This window comes from Mustela putorius, unplaced genomic scaffold (genome assembly GCF_011764305.1).
Source record: "Mustela putorius furo isolate JIRA1106 unplaced genomic scaffold, ASM1176430v1.1 tig00537335_pilon_pilon_pilon, whole genome shotgun sequence".
NCBI lineage: Eukaryota > Metazoa > Chordata > Mammalia > Carnivora > Mustelidae > Mustela > Mustela putorius.
In genome coordinates, this window is record NW_025422457.1 from 682,458 (window position 1) to 706,122 (window position 23,665).

The 23,665-nt window shown below is 36.4% G+C and overlaps 1 protein-coding gene and 1 pseudogene across 3 annotated transcripts in view; one reads left to right on the plus strand and one right to left on the minus strand.

Moving 5' to 3' along the window:
- ACBD6 (acyl-CoA binding domain containing 6) overlaps window positions 1-23,665 on the minus strand; it is a 206,542-nt gene that overhangs the window by 64,949 nt on the left and 117,928 nt on the right. The gene's annotated exons all lie outside the window — the stretch shown is intronic.
- On the plus strand, window positions 20,649-21,056 carry LOC123390367 (annotated as a pseudogene).

A 23,665-nucleotide genomic window follows, 5' to 3' on the forward strand; every position in this document is an offset into this window, starting at 1 on the left:
ATAGTCTGCTAAGTATATAAGTAATTTGCTCTGGATTTTATAGATTATATTCCTGTTGGCTTTGCAAGATCAACACTACAATGCAATCTCAAGGTTCACGTATGGTCCACAGTAACTGTCAAATTTTCTACACATGATATTTGTGCATAATCAATCTCTACATGTGTCTATGGATATGTGTCCCTATATATTCTAAAAACACTTATAGACAAATTACCATTTCTTCGAAGAGTCACTTTTTTCTTGAATTACCTTATGCCCATCTTTCAGGCATTATTAACCACTCTATGGATGTATCAGTTTGATCCTCAAAAAAGCAAGCTTGACCATTTCTAGACCTTATTGTTGCCTCATTTGGGAGCATTTTGTTACTTCATCTTTAGTCTTCCCTCTTAGAGGGACATTTAGAAGAACATTTCAGACTCAGTAACATCACAAACAACCAAATAAATTTTATAACATGTATACATCTAAGTAATAAACCTCAAAATCATCAATGAGCCACGATTCAACATTCAAACAAGTTAGTTCTTTTAAGGCAGATGACTCATCCATTTCTTGAGGTCAATGAGGAACAACAGTTTGACTTTTTAAAAAAGTTACAGAATTACAGAATTAGCCCAGTTCTGAGGGCACAATCAACTTTAAAGTGTCAGAATGTTGTGATTCAACTATAAGTAGTTAAGAAGTTCAGAAATCTTTATGGTGAAGAAGGCTGACTGCCTGTGGCTAAAAACCAGTTCTTTTGTTTTCAAGCTTACGACTGTAAGATGTCAACAATTTCTGGTTCATAGCAATAGCAAGAAAGAATGTAGCCAGGGGACCATTAAGAAGGAGCAATTTACTATACCAGGTCATAACACTTTGACAGTGTCCTATAATTCAGTTAGATGGAAAAATAAGATGACACTGGGTGTTCTCTGAACTCAAAGTAATTTGAACTTGATTCACACTGAGCTATGAGCCGGTTGTTCATTCTCAGGCACAAACTTGGCAAAAGAAGTGATTATTCAGTATAAAAATGACAGAAAAAAACTTATTAAAGAAAATTGTGAGCTGTGAAAACAGGAACATGGATTAAAAGTCACACTGAAGGGGAACACCCGCTGAATGAAATGATGTCTACCTGTAAGAATTTCATTATAAATAAGGAAATATTAAGGACACGAAGAACTTATTACTACAATCCTCACAAAATGCATCAGATGGCTGTGAATTCTAAAAGCACTGAGTCAGTGTGAAAGAGAATGATGACAGCACAACGCAGGAAAACAGCACGGGACCTGCAGTTAAAGTACAGAAGTGTGAACTCCGGCTATCCTACTCACTAGTTTTGCGTCCTCAAGCAATTCACATAATGTCTTTTTTTTTTTTTTAAAGATTTTATTCATTTATTTGACAGGCAGAGATCACAAGCATGTGGAGAGGCAGGCAGAGAGAGAGGAGGAAGCAGGCTCTCTGCTAAGCAGAGAGCCTGATGCGGGGCTCAATCCCAGGACCCCGGGATCATGACCCGAGCCGAAGGCGGAGGCTTTAACCCACTGAGCCACCCAGGTGCCCCCACATAATGTCTTTGAACTTTAGTTTTCTCAACTGTGGAATGAGGACAATGCAACACAGGACTCTTGTAGGGATAAAATGTAGGGATAAAATATAAGCTTATATATATATATAAGTGATATATATATATAAGTGATATATATATTATATATATAAGCTTATATATAAGTGATATATATATTATATATATAAGCTCACATATATAATTATATATATATAATTTATATATATGTGAGCTTATATATATATTATATATATAAAATGAGCTTTTATATATATATTAGAATGGAAAAAATGATACAAAGATCTGATCATTCAGTATTAGTTTCATCATCTTTGTTCACAATTTTCAGACTTATTTTGCAGTAATACATCCTTCTCTCTTGACCCAGAAAACTGCCTTCATTTTTTGGAGATGTACAGGTTTCTTTGCACAAAAGGATGATACATTTGTTTTATTAAAAAATATTTACAAAAAGCCTCCAAAACTTCCAGGACTTAAATAATACTAACGCTTGGTACACAGTGAGGACCTGACTTGATCTTATAATCCTTACAGGGGACCTCTTTTTTAAAATAAAATCATATTCAGCAGATAATCTTAAAATACATAAAAACTGAGGTAGGGAGGGAAACTTCTAGGTACCTCTGCAGATTTATAGAACATTCTGAAAACCATGAAGCTGGTAGGTAAGCCTCCCTCCAACATTTTGAGTGTGCCTAGGGCAAGAATACAAATGGAGATCTCTAGAACCCCTTCCTTGCCAACTCTTGGCTCCATCCAACATCACAAAGGGCTTCACATGCATGAGTAGAGACACCTCAGAGACCATACTGAAGCTCAGTTCATCCTTCATTCCTCAGTTCATTCCCTTACCCTGTGCCCATCCTTCAGGCCTAGGGGCATGTGCCGGCAGCAAGATCTGCCCTTGGATTGGGTTCTGGGAATGAACTGCCCTTGGATTGGGTTCAATTGGTCTCCATAAAAGCCAACTGCATTTCTGGTGGAAGATGTGATGTGAAGGTATAGAGTGAATGTAAATTTTACATTTGGGAAGGGAAAAATAAGAGGTATGATTATCTTATACCACACCTGTTTCTTCTTCCTACTCTAGTCATAAACTAATACATTCTATCACAGTTTTAAGAGATTCTCTACATTTCTTTCAATTCATTCATATTTTTTAAAAAAGTAAATGCTAAAATTAAACACAGAGGTTCTAAAAAATACAGAACTGTTTGAAAAAGATAAATAATAGCAACATGAAACAAAAACAGTTCACTGCCAAGATACCTGTCAAGAGCATTAAGCCACTTCAACATGGGTCTCATAATGCATACCCTTCATTTACAAATACATCTAATTTGTCCTCAGAGCACTCTACAGAACTCTACAGAATTTGCATATTGACCAAACCTTTCCATAAGTTTCTAAAAGATACTGTTTCTTTGGGCATTCTTATTTTTAGTCTAAATCTTTGCTCATTGTATATTTCAAACACGTATTAAGTGGTATGTCAGGTAATGTGTTAGGAGTCAGGAGTAGAAAAATATCAAAGTTTCTACTCTCAAGGAGCCTAGAGTCTAAGGAATGGAGATAATTATTATAAAGAATGACAAATTCCATCACAGATGTAAACAAAATGTATTACAGGAGTGCAAAAGAGGGGATGTAACAGGAAGTTGCAGCTGGAGGAAAAGAAGTGACATGGAAATGAAGAAATCACAGGCAAAAGGATTTTGTGAGCATGTACGAGTGCATACACTCATATATGTGTGTGTTCCAGCTGGTGGAGTATTTATCTACAAATGAACAATAATTTTTTAATATTTTATAATATTTACTGAATGTGTGCTGTATGTTCAACCCTATGCAAGAGACCACTAGGAATATTAAAGAAACAGAAAACGTGATCCTTGCATTCAAAGAACTTACAATCCTGGAAAGACAACAAAGGTGAACAATAAAGTAAATACAATTAAGGCAATCACAGCAGTTAAATAAAACAGCTGAAAAATATCTCACATATATAGTAGGATTTTCCTTAATTTTATCTTCCTTGGTTAAGGAATTTTTCTATAATGCTGTCTTGACTTCAGTCAGGGTAGATAGTCTCTGACTATATTTGCCTCCCAAACGACCCATTAAAAAAAACACAACCTGGGACGCCTGGGTGGCTCAGTTGGTTAAGCAGCGGCCTTCGCCTCAGGTCATGATCCCAGCGTCCTGGGATCGAGTCCCACATCGGGCTCCTTGCTGGTCTGGGAGCCTGCTTCTCCCTCAGCCTCTGCCTGCCATTCTGTCTGCCTGTGCTCGCCCTCTCTCTCTCTCTCTGATAAATAAATTTTAGAAAAAAAAAACAAAAAAAAAACACAACCTTAAAAAAACAAAACAAAACACAACCTTGTTCCCCATATTGTTGCTGTATTATTCTGGTGTGTACATGCACTTACGGAAAATATGTGAGTTCTAAAATGAACAAAGGGCTGAAACTATAGAAACACACTGCAAAATGACCTCATGCTGGACAGCCTTGTTTATTCTGTTTAAAAATATATTCTCTATGTGTGCCTGGGTGGCTCAGTTGTTTAAGCATCCAATTCTTGGTTTCGGTTCAGGTCATGATCTCAGGCTCGTGAGACTGAGCCCTGCATTGGGCTCCATGCTCAGCAGGAAGTCTGCTGAAGACCCTTTCTCCCCCTTTGCCCTCTAAAATAAATAAATAAGTAAGTAAGTAAGTAAATAAATAACACACACACACTATATACATATAAACTACATATTTAATATATTATATATGACATTAAATATATATGTATACATATTTTATACACACACACACTTTTTTTTTCTAAAAAGCTTTGATGTCTTCACGTTGTTTTGATAAACTAACTGAAAATTTACCTGCCAGCAGCATTTGTTAGTGGAAAACTTGAATCTAACTCTTGAGTTTGCAGCTGACTGGATTATTATGTGGAAAAAATTCCCTTTAAGGATTATAAGAAGAAAAGAAAAAGAACAAATATGTAGACATAGCTTACACAATAATCTAAAAAATATCACAAGTGCTCAGCCCATAGGATTATATCTTAATTTGCATCCATCCTTTAAAAATCTAGGAATTCTAAACAGTTGTTAGTGATTCATCACAGCAATGAATCAGTTTAATCTGATGATTCTATCCTAAGAATCCTAAGGATTCTATCCTACTTAAGATAGATGGCACAGAACTGGCAGGTGAATACAGAGAAGCCTGGCATGACAGAATTACGTTGCAGACATTTTATAAATCTGAGATTCTCATCTTCCCAATACCTGCCATCCCCAACTCACCTAAGTCATAATTTCTGGAATTGAGGTTTATTTATTTTATTTTTTAAAAATTAGATCTATAGCTGATTCTGGTGATCCAGATTTGGAAACTTCTGGGATACACAAAGTGAGCTCAGCAACTTCATAAAGCAAGGAACCCTGGATAACACAGAAGTGGGGCTCTGAGAGTCAATCAGAAAAGTTGAGGACTGATTCATAGATAAGAAACCACCAGAGGTTCTTGATCATAGAATCATTTAGATACTGAAGTAGCATTTAGATATCGATATTTAAGGAAGACTAATGTATCAATGTTATAGAGGATCAAAAAGTCCCTTTAATAAGTTGCTACAATATTACCCTTACGAAGGAATGATAATTCCAACCATTTATACTATGTAGCTCTCCATACCTTACACAGCCAACAACTGAGGATCTCAAGAGTTCACTTTCCCATAGTCAGATGGTAGTTAAGCCTGAGTAGCAATAATGTTATTAAACGATGAGTGGAATGCCAAAGGTTTATACTAATTAAGCAAATATTATTACTATGGATAAACAATAATATAATGCATAAAAGAAGCCAAGCTTTGACAACTAAGTAGAAATTAATTAAAAGTATAAGCAGAATGGGACAGAAAGAAACCTTTTCTAGTAACACATTAGCCTAATGGTTTTATTACACATGGCTCTTTTTGGTGGCTACTTTTTATTATGAAAATAACATATATAGAGAAAAGCAGAGGCCTATTATTCATATTTAAACACTATTAACATTTTGCCATTTTTTTTGAAGTAGGTTAAAGATATTATGGACAACATGACATCTTGTCCCTAAATGTATCAGTGTACACCTAAAAACAATAAGGAAAAACCCTACACAATCAAAAATAAAATTATCACACTTAACATGGTCAATACTAACTCATAAATGTTAATGTAACATGGTCCTCTTAACTTCTACAGTTATATACAAATCAAGACAACGTGGGCTTGTGTTACATTCCTCCCCCAAAGCAATCTATATATTCTTTTTGCATTACTGATGGAAAAGTTAGATAAACAGACTTTGCAAATCCTCTGGATCTTAACTGGCAATGTGATAGAAACTCTTCTTGTTTAAAAAAAAAGTATCATTAAGGAATGTTCATTTGATAATAAGAAAGAGAAGTCACTTGGAGATTCACACATAGTGCTTCCAGAAGACTTTTAAGAGTTCTTGAGAGCATCACTTCCTTACCAGAGTCATGGTTGTGGACTGAACATCAGCAAGAACCATGGTATGCTCAAGACGTTGCCCTGAACAGAACCAAGACCTCTGGCCACTGTCAGATAATCTGTCACTATAAGCTACTTGTATCCAAGCCAGATATTTATTGCTATTGATCTGCCTGGTCCTAGCAAAAGACTTTTGTTCTCCCAGACCGGGACTTTGACCTCAATTAAGTTATGAATTTCAATCCGATAGACTGCTCCACTTACCCTACTGCTCTCCCCGACTGGATTAATTAGAATTAGCTAGGCCGAGAGTCACCCCAAGCTCCTCATGGATCATGTTATTTTAATAATAAATAAAAGAATAGCAGCAATGTACAAGATGTATTTTGAAAGATTGCTCATCTAGGAACATCATTCAGAACCTGCCAATATCAATTTCTCTGACTTTGATTACCTCATTTACTTTTTATTTCTTTTCATTCATTAGAGTTTTCCCTTCTATTTCAGCTTTCTAAACATGTTCTTTGCATTTAAAAACGAAAGTACTTGCCATTTTAACACTTTGGTGCTATTTTAGGGTTTTATTAGAGAGTAACTCATCAAAGCAATCACTTGCAAGAACGTAACTTAAAAACATTAAATAATCTCAGAGCATCAAGGAAAAAAAAACCATTCCATCATCTAAGAATGGTACTAGTCTTAAGCTAAATGCACTTTTCCTATAGCTGGTTAAAGCATTAAAAGCAGACAAATCAGAATGTCACCAAGAAGGCAATATCCAAATGTTGCAAAGAATAAGAATGTACAAATACATCTGTTTTTAATCAATAATCCACTGGGAGAGAGTACATATTGGCCAATGAGAAGTTTAAATGATGTTGGTATCAACAATAATCAGCAAAATCACGATTTGTGAAATATGCTGTTATAACTTCATGATTTACCACCTAAATATAAAAAATTATTTTAAAATGTAAATAATATTATATAAGAAAATTCACATTCTGGGATGAGTATTTAATATTTGATACAGAAATTGTAAGATTTTTAGAACATATAAAAGGAATCCTAAAAACTCTATACATTTTCAATTGATGTTTCTGACATAGCAAAAACCCTTTTACTTCGATTACTGAAATTTTGAGTTTTGATTAGGTCGAGGGAACATAAAAGAAAGATTTAATTAGAAAGGCTAAGTCTAATAGTAATATCAATATTAAAACCAATGCAAAATTATAGCACAAAGTCTGCCCTCAAAATGCTGAGAATTCCATGTGTATTTGGAAGGTACATTCTGAGGACAAAAGGATATGCCATACTTAACATTATAAATCAGTGATTTATCAAGCCTTTAGTAATGGAAGTGTTCTTATCAAATAATCTCGCAGGAAAGATAGGTACACATGAAAGTGATTGCTGCAATGAAAAATAAAACAATTATATTTTTTAAAAGTACACCAAATGGATTTAATCTCCATTCACCCTCTCCTCTCTCACTACCATACACACTCACTTAGGTTCTGTAGATTATGTTGAACTTCATTCATTTTAGAGTTTTCTATTTTCCCATGTGGAAAGGTTTTAAGCTCAAGCACTACTAAACATTTCTTTTTTAGCACCCAAAACATATCAGTAATCTAGTAAGAAAACAAAACTGGTATGAGGACTGGACTCTTTACAATGTGTAAGAGAATAAGGGATTAAAGAAATAATTTGAGAGCTAAGGCTATTTTCATAATGAGCCACTCAGCAGGAAAAGATTAAATAACAAAATGCATTGTGCTACGGCAAAGAAGTTCTGTTTTCACACCTGACTTTCATTAAGTTGCATATTCTTAACTGGGATTAGAGGAATTCTCTAGCAAATCATACAGGTGATTTAACACATTAGCCCAGACTTTCCAAATGACCCTTAATTAGGGTCACAGGACAATATGTGAGGGAAACCAGGAAAATTTAACATATTTACACCTTCCCTTCTAGTTGAAATATCTGAAATGTAGACAATGGCTTAACATCATAAAAACAGTATAGGAACTACATTAAAGTAATCAGAAACCTAAACATTTCAAACATTATTATTATGTCTAGTATTTACTAGACAGGTTATAGCAGCAGAAAGAGTAAGAATTTAAGGATAAATTTAACAAGAAATGCTCAAATACTATGTGAAGAAAAACTTTACATACTCCTGTAAAGATGCAAAAGTAGACTTAATGGGAAGACATCTCCTATACCTGAATAGGATGACTCAACATTATGAATGTATCAGTTCTCCCTAATTTGTAAGTTCAATATACTCTCATTAAAAACACCAAGAAACTATTTTATTAAGTTACACAAACCGGTATTAAAGTTCATATAAAACAGCACTTTGAAAAACGCCACTGGTATTTTGACTGGGATGGCACTGAAAATATAGATTGCTCTGGGCACCATAGACATTTTAATAACGTTTATTTTTCCGATTCATGAGCATGGAACATTTTAACATCTTTTTGTGTCTTCTTCAACTTCTTTCATGAATGTTCTGTAGTTCCTCGAGTATAGATCATTTACCTCATTGGTTATGTTTATTCCAAGGTATCTTATGGTTTTTGGTGCTACTGTAAATGGAATTGATTCTCTAATTGCCTTTTCAACAGTTTCATTGTTAGTGTATAAGAAAGCAACTGATGGGGCGCCTGGGTGGCTCAGTGGGGTAAAGCCTCTGCCTTCAGCTCAGGTCAAGATCCCAGGGTTTTGGGATTGAGCCCCACATCAGGCTCTCTGCTCAGCAGGGAGACTGCTTCCTCCTATCTCTCTGCCTACTTGTGATCTCTATTAAATAAATTAAAAACAAAAAAGAAAAGAAAATAAAGCAACTGATTTCTGTGCATTCATTTTTGTATCCTGCCACAGTACTGAATTGCTGAATGAGTTCTAGTAGTTTGGGGGTGCAGTCTTTTGTGTTTTCCACAAAAAGTATCATGCCATCTGCGAAGAGAGAGAGTTTGACGACTTCTTTACCAATTGGATACCTTTTATTTCTTTTTGTTGTCTGACTGCTGTTGCTAGGACTTCTAGTACTATGTTGAACAACAGTGGTGAGAGTGGACATCCTTGTCCTGTTCCTGATCTCAAAGGGAAGGCTGTCAACTTTTCCCCATTAAGAATATTTGCGGTGGAGTCAAGATGGTGGAGAAGTAGCAGGCTGAGACTACTTCAGGGAGCAGGAGATCAGCTAGATAGCTTATCTAAAGATTGCAAACACCTACAAATCCAATGGGAGATTGAAGAGAAGAAGAACAGCAATTCTAGAAACAGAAAATCAACCACTTTCTGAAAGAATATTTTCCTGGGGTCTTTGCCACCCTTTTAGTATTTTACTTGCTCCTTCATATACTCTTATCTGGACAAAATGACAAGGCGGAAAAATTCAACACAAAAAAAAAAAAACCAAGAGGCAATACCGAAGGCTAGGGACCTAATCAATACAGACATTGGTAATATGCCAGATCTAGAGTTCAGAATGACGATTCTCAAGGCCTAACCGGGCTCGAAAAAGACATGTAAATATTAGAGAAACCCTCTCGGGAGATATAAAAGCCCTTTCTGGAGAAATAAAAGAACTAAAATCTAACCAAGTTGAAATTAAAAAAGCTATTAATGAGGTGCAATAAAAAATGGAGGCTCTCACTGCTAGGATAAATGAGGCAGAAGAAAGAATTAGTGATATAGAAGACCAAATGACAGAGAATAAAGAAGCTGAGCAAAAGAGGGACAAACAGCTACTGGACCATGAGGGGAGAATTCGAGAGATAAGTGACACCATAAGACAAAACAACATTAGAATAATTGGGATTCTAGAAGAAGAGAGAGGGGAGCAGAAGGTATATTGGAGAGAATTATTGGAGAGAATTTCCCTAATATGGCAAAGGGAACAAGCATCAAAATCCAGGAGGTGCAGAGAACCCCCTTCAAAATCAACAAGAATAGGTCCACACCCCGTCACCTAATAGTAAAATTTACAAGTCTTAGTGACAAAGAGAAAATCCTGAAAGCAGCCCGGGAAAAGAAGTCTGTAACATACAATGGTAAAAATATTAGATTGGCAGCAGACTTATCCACGGAGACCTGGCAGGCCAGATAGAGCTGGCATGATATATTCAGAGCACTAAACGAGAAAAACATGCAGCCAAGAATACTATATCCAGCTAGGCTATCATTGAAAATAGAAGGAGAGATTAAAAGCTTCCAGGACAAACAAACACTGAAAGAATTTGCAAACACCAAACCAGCTCTACAGGAAATATTGAAAGGGGTCCTCTAAGCAAGGAGAGAGCCTAAAAGTAGTAGATCAGAAAGGAAAAGAGACAATATACAGTAGCAATCACCTTACAGGCAATACAATGGCACTAAATTCATATCTTTCAATAGTTACCCTGAATGTTAATGGGCTAAATGCCCCTGTCAAAAGACACAGGGTATCAGAATGGATAAAAAACCAAAACCCACTATATGTTGCCTACAAGAAACTCATTTTAAATCCGAAGACACCTCCAGATTTAAAGTGAGGGGGTGGAAAAGAATTTACCATGCTAATGGACATCAGAAGAAAGCAGGAGTGGCAATCCTTATATCAAATCAATTAGATTTTAAGCCAAAGACTATAATAAGAGATGAAGGACACTATATCATATTCAAACGATCTGTCCAACAAGAAGATCTAATAATTTAAAATATCTATGCTCCTAACGTGGGAGCAGCCAACTATATAAACCAACTAAAAACAAAATAAAAAAAAACACATCAACAATAATACAATAATAGTAGGGGACTTTAACACTCCCCTCACTGAAATGGACAGATCATCCAAGCAAAAGATCAACAAGGAAATAAAGGCCTTAAATGATACACAGGACCAGATGGACATCACAGATATATTCAGAACGTTTCATCCCAAAGCAACAGAATACACATTCTTCTCTAGTGCACATGGAATATTCTCAAAAATAGATCACATCCTCGGTCCTAAATCAGGTCTCAACCAGTATCAAAAGATTGGGATCATTCCCTGCATATTTTCAGACCACAATGCTCTGAAGCTAGAACTCAACCACAAGAAGAAATTTGGAAAGAACCCAAATACATGGAGACTAAACAGCATCCTACTACAGAATGAATGGGTCAACCAGGAAATTAAAGAAGAATTGAAAAAATTCAAGGAAACAAATGATTATGAAAACACAACGGTTCAAAATCTGTGGGACACAACAAAGGCAGTCCTGAGAGGAAAATATATAGCGGTACAAGCCTTTCTCAAGAAACAAGAAAGGTTTCAGGTACACAACTTAACCCTACACCTAAAGAAGCTAGATAAAGAACAAGAAAGAAACCCTAAACCCAGCAGGAGAAGAGAAATCATAAAGATCAAAGGAGAAATCAGTGAAATAGAAACAAACAAAAAAACCAATAGAACAAATCAATGAAACTAGGAGCTGGTTCTTTGAAAGAATTAATAAGATTGATAAACCCCTGGCCAGACTTATCAAAAAGAAAAGAGAAAGGACCCAAATAAATAAAATCATGAATGAAAGAGGAGAGATCACAACTAATACCAAAGAAATACAGACAATTATAAGAACATACTATGAGCAACTCTATGCCAACAAATTTGACAACCTGGAAGAAATGGATGCCTTCCTAGAGACATATAAATTACCACAACTGAACCAGAAGAAATAGAAAACCCGAACAGACCCATAACCAGTAAGGAGATTGAAACAGTCATCAAAAATCTCCAAACAAACAAAAGCCCAGGGCCAGATGGCTTCCCGGGGGAATTCTACCAAACATTTAAAGAAGAAATAATTCCTATTCTCCTGAAACTGTTCCAAAAAATAGAAACGGAAGGAAAACTTCCAAACTCATTTTATGAGGCCAGCATCACCTTGATCCCCAAACCAGACAAGGATCCCATCAAAAAACAGAACTACAGACCAATATCCTTGATGAACACAGATGCGAAAATTCTCACCAAAATACTAGCCAATAGGATTCAACTGTACATTAAAAGGACTATTCACCATGACCCAGTGGGATTTATTCCAGGGATGCAAGGTTGGTTCAACATCTGCAAATCAATCAACACATTATATAATGTGATACAACCTAAAGGAAAGAACAAGAACCATATGATACCCTCAATAGATGCTGAAAAAGCATTTGACAAAGTACAGACATCCCTTCCTGATCAAAACTCTTCAAAGTATAGGGATAGAGGGCACATACCTCAATATTATCAAAGCCATCTATGAAAAATCCACCACAAATATCATTCTCAATGGAGAAAAACTGAAAGCTTTTCCGCTAATGTCAGGAACACGGCAGGGATGTCCATTATCACCACTGCTATTCAACATAGTACTAGAAGTCCTAGCCTCAGCAATCAAACAACAAAAGGAAATTAAAGGCATCCAAATCGGCAAAGAAGAAGTCAAATTATCACTCTTGGCAGATGACATGATACTGTATGTGGAAAACCCAAAAGACTCCACTCCAAAACTGCTAGAACTTGTACAGGAATTCAGTAAAGTGTCAGGATATAAAATCAACGCACAGAAATCAGTTGCATTTCTCTACACCAACAACAAGACAGAAGAAAGAGAATTAAGGAGTCAATCCCATTTACAACTGCACCCAAAACTATAAGATACCTAGGAATAAACCTAACCAAAGAGGCCAAGAAACTATACTCAGAAAACTATAAAGTACTCATGAAAGAAACTGAGGAAGACGCAAAGAAATGGAAAAATGTTCCATGCTCCTGGATTGGAAGAATAAATATTGTGAAAATGTCTATGCTACGTAAAGCAATCTACACATTTAATGCAATTCCTATCAAAATACCATCCATTTTTGTCCAAAGAAATGGAACAAATAATCCTAAAATTTATATGGAACCAGAAAAGACTTCGAATAGCCAAACAAATATTGAAAAAGAAAGCCAAAGTTGGTGGCATCTCAATTCTGGACTTCAAGCTCTATTACAAAGCTGTCATCATCAAGACAGCATGGTGCTGGCACAAAAACAGACACATAGATCAATGGAACAGAATAGAGAACCCAGAAATAGACCCTCAACTCTATGGTCAACTAGTCTTCAACAAAGCAGGAAAGAATGTCCAATGGAAAAAAGACAGGCTCTTCAATAAATGGTGTTGGGAAAATTGGACAGCCACATGCAGAAAAATGAAATTGGACCATTTCCTTACACCACACACAAAAATAGACTCAAAATGGATGAAGGACCTCAATGTGCGAAAGGAATCCATCAAAATCATTGAGGAGAACACAGGCAGCAACCTCTTCAACCTCAGCTGCAGCAACTTCTTCCTAGGAACAACACAAAAGGCAAGGGATGCAAGGGCAAAAATGAACTATTGGGATTTCATCAAGATCAAAAGCTTTTGCACAGCAAAGGAAACAGTTAACAAAACCAAAAGACAACTGACAAAATGGGAGAAGATATGTGCAAACGATATATCAGAAAAGGGCTAGTGTCCAAAATCTATAAAGAACTTAGCAAGCTCAACACCTAAAGAACAAATAATCCAATCAAGAAATGGGCAGAGGACATGAACAGAGATTTCTGCAAAGAAGACATCCAGATGGCCAACAGACACAAGAAAAAGTGCTCCATATCACTCGGCATCAGGGAAATACAAATCAAAACCACAATGAGATATCACCTCACACCAGTCAGAGTGGCTAAAATTAACAAGTCAGGAAATGACAGATGCTGGCGAGGATGTGGAGAAAGGGGAACCCTCCTACACTGTTGGTGGGAATGCAAGCTGGTGCAACCACTCTGGAAAACAGCATGGAGATTCCTCAAAATGTTGAAAATAGAACTACCCTATGACCCAGCAATTGCACTACTGGGTATTTACCCTAAAGATACAAACGTAGTGATCCGAAGGGGCACATGCACCGCACGTTTATAGCAGCAATGTCTACAATAGCCAAACTATGGAAAGAACCTAGATGTCCATCAATAGATGAAAGGATAAAGAAGATGTGGTATATATACAAAATGGAATACTATGCAGCCATCAAAAGAAATGAAATCTTGCCATTAGCGACGACATGGATGGAACTAGAGGGTATCATGCTTAGCGAAATAAGTCAACTGGAGAAAGACAACTATCATATGATCTTTCTGATATGAGGAAGTGGAGATGCAACATGGGGGGTTAAGGGGGTAGGAGAAGAATGAAGGAAACAAGATGGGATTGGGAGGAAGACAAACCATAAATGACTCTTAATCTCACAAAACAAACTGAGGGTTGCTAGGGGGAGGGGGGTTGGACAAAGGAGGGTGGGGTTATGGACACTGGGGAGGGTATGTGCTATGGTGAGTGCTGTGAAGTGTGTAAACCTGGCGATTCACAGACCTGTACCCCTGGGGATAAAAATATATTATATGTTTATAAAAAATTAAAAAATAAATCATAAAAAAATCTGAATAATTAAAAAAAAGGTATTTGCTGTGGGTTTTACATAGATGGATTTTATGAAGTTGAGAAATGTTCCCTCTATCCCTATACTTTGAAGAGTTTTAATCAGGAAAGGATGCTATATTTTGTCAAATGCTTTTTCTGCATCAATTTAGAGGACCATGTGGTTCTTCTCTTTTCTCTTATTGATTTGTTCTATTACATTGATTGACCAGCGGCATTTTTCAAAGTGCTACAACAAACAATCCTAAAATCTGTATGGAACCAAAAAAAACTCCGAAAAGCTAAGGAAATGCTGAAAAAGAAAAAGAGTTGGGGGGCATCACATTGCCTGATTTCAAGCTTTATTACAAAGTTCTGATCAGCAAGATGGCATGGTACTGGCACAAAAACAGATACATAGACGAATGGAACAGAGTAGAGAGCCCAGATATGGGTCCTCAACTTTATAGTCAAATTATCTTCGACAAAACAGGAAAAAATATCCAGTGGAAAAAAGACAGTCTCTTCAATATAGGGTGCTGGGAAAATTGGACAGCTATGTGTAGAAGAATGAAACTCAACCATTCTCTTACACCAAACACAAAGATAAACTCAAAATGGCTGAAAGACCTCAATGTGACACAGGAATCCATCAAAATCCTGGAGGAGAACATAGGCAGAAACTGGCCACAGCAACGTCGTTCAAGACACGTCTCCAAAGGCAAAAGAAACAAAAGTGAAAATAACTTTCGGGACTTCATCAAGATAAGAAGCTTCCGCACAGCAAAGGAAAGAGTCAACAAAATAAAGAGGTAACCCTTAGAATGGGAGAGAATATTCGCAAATGACACTACAAAGAGCTGATATCCAAGATCTATAAAGAACTTCTTGAACTCAACACCCCCCAAAATAGAAAATCATGTCAAAAAATGGTCAGAAGACACGGTCACTTCTCCAATGAAGACATACAAATAGTTAGCAGACACATAAAAAAAGTTCATCATCATTAGCCATCAGGGAAAATAAAATCAAAACCACATTGAGATACCAGTTTACAGCAGTTAGAATGGCAAAGATTAACAAGGCAGAAAACAACAAATGTTGGAGAGGATGTGGAGAAACAGGAACCCTCTTACATTGTTGGTGGGAATGCAAGCTGGTGCAACTACTTTGGAACACAGTGTGGAGATTCCTCAAAAAATTAAAAACAGACTACCCTATGACCCAGCAATTGCACTACTGGGTATTTACCCCAAAGATACAGATGTAGTGAAAAAAAGGGCCATATGTACTCCAATGGTCATAGCTGCCATGTCTATAATAGCCAAACTGCGGAAAGAGCTGAGATGTCCTTCAACAGATAAATGGATAAAAAAGATGTGGTCCATATATACAATGGAATACTACTCAGCCATCAGAAAGGATGAATACCCAACTTTTGCATCAACATGGATGGGACTGGTGGAGATTATGCTGAGTGAAATAAGTCAAGCAGAGAAAGTCAATTATCATATGGTTTCACTTACATGTGGTACATAAGGAATAACATGGAGGATATTAAGAGAAGGAAAGGAAAAGTGAATTGGGGGAAATCGGAGCAGGAGACGAACTATGAGATACTCTGGACTCTGAGAAACAAACAGGGTTTCGGAGGGGAAGGGAGTGGGGGTTGGGTGAGTCTGGTGGTGGGTATTATGGAGGGCACATATTGCATGGAGCACTGGGTCTGCTGCATAAACAATGAATGCTGGAACACTGAAAAGAAAGAAAATAAAATAAATGGAAAAAGACCCTAATGATGTATTTTATGGTGACTAACATAATACAATAAAAAAAAAGTTCATATAAAACAAACAAATAAATGTATAAAATAGCTAGGAAAACATTTAAAAGGAAAAGCTATAAGGGAGGAATTGCTGTTTCAGACACCAATACCTACTATGAGGCCTCTATATCAAATTGCATAGTATCGATAAGTGAACACAGAGACTAGAAGAATAGACTATAAAACCTAGAAGCAAATTCAAACACATATGGAAATTTAGTACAGGACAAAGGTGGCACCTTGGGTCACTGGGGGATGGTCTTGTAAATAAATGATGCTAACAAAACTGGGAAGCCATTTAGGAAAAAATGAAATTGGGCTCATATTTCACACCATACATTTAGGGATCTGATTATAAAACACAAAACCACACACATGCCAGGAAACAACATAGGTGAATTCCTCTTTTAACCTTGATGTAAGAAAAAGCTTACCATGACTAAAAATCCACAGGCAATAAAAAGACTGATAAATTTGACTACATAAAAATTAAAAAAAAATTTATATGGCAAAAGATACTATAAAGAAAATTAAAGGAAAACTGAAAAAACTGGGAGAAAATCTGCAACACAATCATATCATACACTGAATGTATCCCAACTGAAGAGACAATGTTAATAACTAAAGTCTAACTTTATTTAAACATAGGTAATAACAACTACATTATTTAATGATTAACAGTGATTTTAACACATATCTCAATTTAAAAATGTTAAAATGTTAAAAAACAAATGGTCCACAAAACATTCTTCTTTCCTTCTGGAAATTTTATGATACACTGTAACCATTAACCAATTGTTTACTATTAAACTTAAATGGCCAATTGACACAAACAGTTCTGAGACTGTTCTTTCATCACTAATTAACACTGGGGTGGCAGGTATTGGGGATAATATTCATTTAGCCTTCCGAGTTTTCTGGGTGGATTTGATGACCTTGCCAACTCCAGCTGCCTTCTTGTCCAAAAAAATGAAAGAATATCTTAAGTGACTATACAGACTTACTGAAAATGAGAAATTTCCTTGAGATCTTGTTTTATCTAAATAATGTGTGTACATTTTATATCCTATTTCACAATTATATATCTATGTTTGTTTACCTATAAAATGATTTTTAGAGCTACTTCTAGATGCACCATATTCATCTTATGGTTTTTCATATATTCTTTTTTACTTTCTTAAGGATTTATATATTTGTGGGGGGAAGAGAGAGAGAGAGAGAGAATGAGCAGGGAGACGGGCAGAGGGAAAGGTAGAAAGAGGTGGAGGGAGAAGCAGACTCCCCACTGAGCATGGAGCTGACCAGAACCCCGAATTCATGATACAAGCCGGAGTCAGATGCATAACCAGTTGAGTCACCCAGGCACTCTGGCTTCTCAGCTTTTCTTGCATGTATCATGTATGCCACTGTTGCCAGGGATATAAGGCCCTCAGTTTGATAAGCCATTAAAAAAACAATAAAAAAACTTTAAAACAATTCAATGATATGGTAAAATTTTCATTATACAACATTAACTGAAAAAGAAGTACAGAAACCACATGTATGGCTGTTTTTTGGTTCCAAATAAGATGTAAGAAGATGTAATTTTTCTAACGTAACAATTTTAAAAGGTTAGGTAAACTGAAAAGCTGTACTTATAAAGAGTCATGGAAGTAAAAAGGACTGAATGAACTAAATCAGAGAGCTACTCAGAGAACAGGTTCTCAAAAAAAGTTTAAAAAGAGAGAGAGAGAACAAGCTCTCTCCTGATGCTTTCTTACCTAGGGGTATTTGTTGATTCTGTGTAAACGCTAAAGATTAAGAGTGGCTCAAATAAAATGATGACACTGGGAAAAATAAAATCAGCAAAACTTTTGGAGGTTGTTTGGGATTGGCTCAACAAATGAAAAATTTCAAAAGTCCCAAATACAAAGTGCTATTTTCCCACATGGTTTAACTTCTGAATTCAAAGGCCGTGTGGGAAATCATAGTTTTTAAAAGAACACATAGGAATCTGTTATCTTGCAATATTTGAGAGAGACAGCCCTGCTTGAGGAAGGGGGCCTACCTCAAACAATAAATCTCAGCATAAACACATTTGCCAAAATTTGGAAGCAGTGTGAGACAGGATGCTAGAGAAAAAGCTCAAAGCAGACACAATCAGATTAAGTCTTCATCAGTCTTTCAAGGCAGGCAGGCAGAGACCCATAGGCTCACAAGCAACAGCCTAAGAAGCTTTCCCCAGATATGTAGGAAAGCAGAGGTATAACTAGAGCTACAACACGGCACCAACCCAGCTTACTTCCTCATTGGCCTGAGGTGATCAGCTCCTCAATCAGTATCTCAGGGAGGATCAGGAGTGCCCTCTCTTGGGGGAAAATAACACTGACTTCAGTCTTCATTCTTCTTTATACACAATGTGCAACATACCATAAAAAAATTATGAGATATAGCTTTTCCTTTTCTTTTAGTGAATAGTTCAGTTTTAAGACCATAGGTAAGGCTGAATGAAGCAGGTGTCTATAGGAGTGGAAAGGTAAAGAAGAGGAGAGAAGTCATGGTATAGAGCAAGGTATTAGAGACTAACCAGGATGATGAGGGTGACCACTGGGAATGGCAGCAGCCTAATGTGAGGTGTCAGGGCTCATGCGGGTTGAGGAAGATGTACAGACAAAAGATGGTCTGGGACAAAGTATCAGAGTCCAAGTGGAATGAAGAAGATATCCTTAAAAGGATTGGAAAGAGGGGGGCCTGGCTGGTTCCGTCGGTTAAGGACTTGCCTTCCACTCAGGAATCCCTGCTCAGAGGGGAGCTGCTTCTCCCTCTCACTCTGCTGCTCTCCCCACTTGTGCTCTCTTGTGCTGTCAAATAAATAAATAAATAAATAAAATCTTAAAAAAAAAAAAAAAGGTTGGCAAGGTATTGGATGTTGAAGCCTAAGCTGACTGAGGAAGGCATTCACATGGGAAAGTAAACCATCTCAGAGTGTCAGCGATCATCCTCCAGGAAAGTGGTGTGAGCAAATTCTCAGAACTTCAGTATGATGAGGGCACCCATGCAGGACAGGGGGTGGCAAGAGCAATGAGAGACTGGTTACACACTGGGAGATTGATTAAGTAAGTAATTATGAGAAGATAACAAGAGCTAAACATCTCACTGTCAGATAAAGAGAGTTACAAATATAGAAAAATTGAATGAATCTTGTGGTATTCAACTGGAAATAGAGGTATTGGCATGAACTTATGGTAAACACAAACACAGCACACAAAGAAAAATGAACATAGATTGTGTGTGTGTGTGTGTGTGTGTGTGTGTGTGTGTAAGAGGATCTGGGACGAGTGATAGCCCAACAGCAATGAGCACACCTATTACTCAGATCTTGGTTTCTAAATACCATTCTCTACTAAAATGAACCACATATCTTTGGAGAAACTGCTGTTTCCATGGCCAGGGAAGGGAGAAGTTCAAGGTGAACCGGAATTCTTATTATGCCAAAAAGTGTGAAAATTCCCAATGAATTATAAGAGCATATATAAAAAAGAGGAGCCAGACTAAAGGGCTCTCACTGGACAAACCTGGAATAATTTGAGTATAAACTTAAAAAATGATAACAGTATATTATAATATTAAATAGAATAGGGAACTATGAATCCAAACTGATGTAAATAAAAGCATGAGTTAAAGTTTTGATGACAACAGGATATTTATGTATCCTTAAGTATCTTTCCAACAAAACAGTAATGTATTACAAAGGGACAAAAGTAACTTTACTATGGAGAATCGTGGCACATAACACCCTAACCAAGTGATCAAAATAAACATCAGTAATGGGGCAAATGGAAAGTATGTGCTATCAGATAGGTTCCAATAAGGATACAGTATCACTTCTACAATACCCCTCTTACAGATGCATAACGTAAACATAATCAGGAGAAAACATCAGACAAAATCCCAACGAGAAACAGTCTAAAAAAAATTGGTCTGTGTGATTCTAAACTGAATGCTTTTGTTATAAAAGACCCTCTAGGGCAACACATGGGTGTCTTAATCAGTTGAGCCTCTGACTCTTGGTTTCAGCTCAGGTCATGATCTTAGGATCCTGGGATGGAGCCCTGAGTTGGTCTCTGTGCTCACTGGGAGTCTGCTTGTCTCCCTCGCTCTCTGCCCATCCCCACTCTACTGTTCTCTAAAACAGAATGAATAAGCGCTGCCTCTAGCTCGCTGAGCTCCAGCCCAAGGAAAAGGGGGTAAGTAAGGAGGTTTCTGTACCATGGCTTTTACAAATCAGACTGCCTGCAAATTGACCAATGGTAAAGCATGGAGGAACCAACTGGCTATAAAAGCCGCTCCCAAGAGTGCGCCCTCTACTGGAGGGGTGAAGAAACTTCATCAGTACAGACCTGGTACTGTGGCAATCCATGAAATTAGACGTTATCAGAAGTCCACTGACCTGATCGGCAAATTGCCTTTCCACCGTCTGGTGTATGTAATTGTTCATGATTTCAAAACACATCTGTGCTTCCAGAATGCAGCTAGTGGTGCTTTGTAGGGGGCAAGTGGGGCCTATCTGGTGGGCCTCTTTGAAGACACCATCCTGTGTGCTATCCATGCCAAATGTGTCATGGTCACACTGGAAGACCTCCAGCTAGCACACCACACACATGCAGAATATGCTTAAGAATCCACTATGATGGAAAACATGTCATTCTTTAAAAAAAAAAAAATTATCTTCTTCTTGTTATTGGTAGTTCTGAACGTTAGGTATTTTTTTGCATAGGGTCAAAAGGTAACTACGAATATGATTGCAAACGGAAAAATAGGGGACAGAAATGAGGTATTGGTGGTTTTTCCATTTTCAATTGTGTGTCAATTTTTAATATAAATGCAGGGACATAAAGCATTAATGCAAGTCAAAATGTTTCAGTAAAACATTCTGTTTTATAAAGTTTCAGTTCAACTTTATAACAATTATAAATAAATCTGTTAAATTTTTCTGGATAATGCCAGCATTTGGATTTTTTAAAAACAAGTAGATTTCTTTTTGACAGCAACTAAATGGTGTTTGTAGCATTTTTATCATACAGATCATTTGTTATACATTTCTGAGTTGTCCCACATGCAAGTACATGTAGTGTTTAATGTGTCTGTCTTCTGTGCTATTCCTATAAGTTTGCTATTAAAGCACATGAAACTATCAAAAATAGAATGAATAAATCTTAAAAAAAAAAAAAAGACCCTCAAGGGCCAACTGGCAAAATTTAAATAATATATCAAGGTTAGATGACGGTAATAACATTCCAATCATGACAGTTGTATTGTGGTTATATAGCAGAATGTCCTTGTTTGTATAGGGGTGATAGGGCATAATGTTGGCAAAATACTCTTCTAGTTCAAGGTTTAAGGTTCAAACACACTCTTGTTTGTATACATTTAGATTGTTTCAAAATAAAAAATTATTGAAATATGGAGACAAGTGGGAAATTGTGATCCATAAACAATAAAGAAGAGCCAAAAGCAGCAGTCTCAGAGATGATTCTAGTATTTATTCTTTATTTTTAAAAGATTATTTATTTTTTTATTTGACAGCAAGAGGGAGAGAGGGACAGCAAGAGAGCAAACACAAGCAGGGGGAATGGGAGAGAAAGAAGGGGCTTCTCACTGAGCAGGGAGCCTGATGTGGGGTTCAATCCCAAGACTTTGGGATCATGACCTGAGCTGTAGGCAGACGCTTAACAATGGAGCCACACAGGTGCCCCAGATTCAGCTATTTAAGTTAAGAAAAATAACTTTAAAATAATTATTGCAAATACATAAAAAAAAAAAAGAAAAAAAGATGTAAAATTTCAACATAAAAAGCGATTAGGTAAAGTTAATCAAATGGTCATTCTAAAACTGAAAATTACAATGTTTTTAATTAAGAACTCAATATTATTAAGAACTTAACAGCAGAAGATAAGATTGTTAAAGGCAAAGATGGGTCAACAAAAATTATCCAAACTGGAGCACTTAGAGAACCAAGAAGCAAAATAAAACAATAAAAATAAAAGAGAATATATGATTTTTAGAATATATGCCAAATGGTCCAAAATATGAGAAACTATACTTCCAGATAAGAGAAAAGAATGGAGCAGAATATCTGAAGACATCACAGTGAAAAATTTTGCAAAATCAAGAAAAGATATGTCAAAAGGTTCAGTGGACCTCAAGCAGAGTTAAATAACGGCACCTACTCAGTCACTGCTAGAAAATGATATATATTGGGAAAATCTTAATTGCTGTCAGACCAAAAGACATCATCAACAGGGTAAGAACAGTAAGAGTTACAGCTAACTTCTAAGAAGAAAATATGAGAGCTAGCAGAAAATGGAATGACAGCTCTGAAGGGCAGAAAGAAGAAAGTGGCCAACATAGAATTCTCTATCAAGCAAAATTATCTTTTTAAACAATAAGTGACATATTCAGAGAACTAAAGCTGAGGTTACCTATCATTAGAAGTCAATATTAGAAGAAATACTAAAGTAAGTTCTGCAGGCAAAAGAAAAATGATACCAGATGAAATCAGGAAAGTGCAAGAAGGAATGAAAAAAAATCAAAAAGAAGTAATGAAAAAGCATCATTTATGTGCACAAAGATAAAAGACTTGACTGTTCAATGCCAAAACTGTATCCTGTGACATATGTAGCAAATACAGAAGTAAAAATATATCACAATTATAGCAACATAAGCAGAAAAAAATAAACAGAATTGTACTGTTTTAAGATTTTTACATAGTTCACAAGGAGGCAAAAGCATTAATTTAAGGCAGACTGTAATAAGATACTATTTTGTCATTCCTAGCACAACCACTAAAAGAATGATCATAAAAGGAATAGCAAATGCCCATTAAACAAGGCAAAATGAAATCATAAAAACATACATACATAAAAATGCGGAAAAATTTGGGAATGGAAAAGCAGAGAAACATAAAGCAGGTGAAACAGAAAACAAAGATGGCAAATTAAATGGAGTAATAACACTAACTACATTAAATGTAAATAAACTTTGCCATTAAAAGATAAAGATCTGAATAAAAACCAAGACCTACATGCTATTTACAAGAAACACACTTTAAATATACAGACATAGTGTTAATGAACTGAATTATGTTCCCCTCAAATTTGTTAAGTTGAAGCCCTTATCCCCAGTGTAACTGTATGGAGGCAGGGCCTTTATGGTGGTAATTAAGGTTAAATGAGGTTACAGGAGCATGGCCTTGATCCAACAGGGCTGTTGTCCTATTAGAAGCAG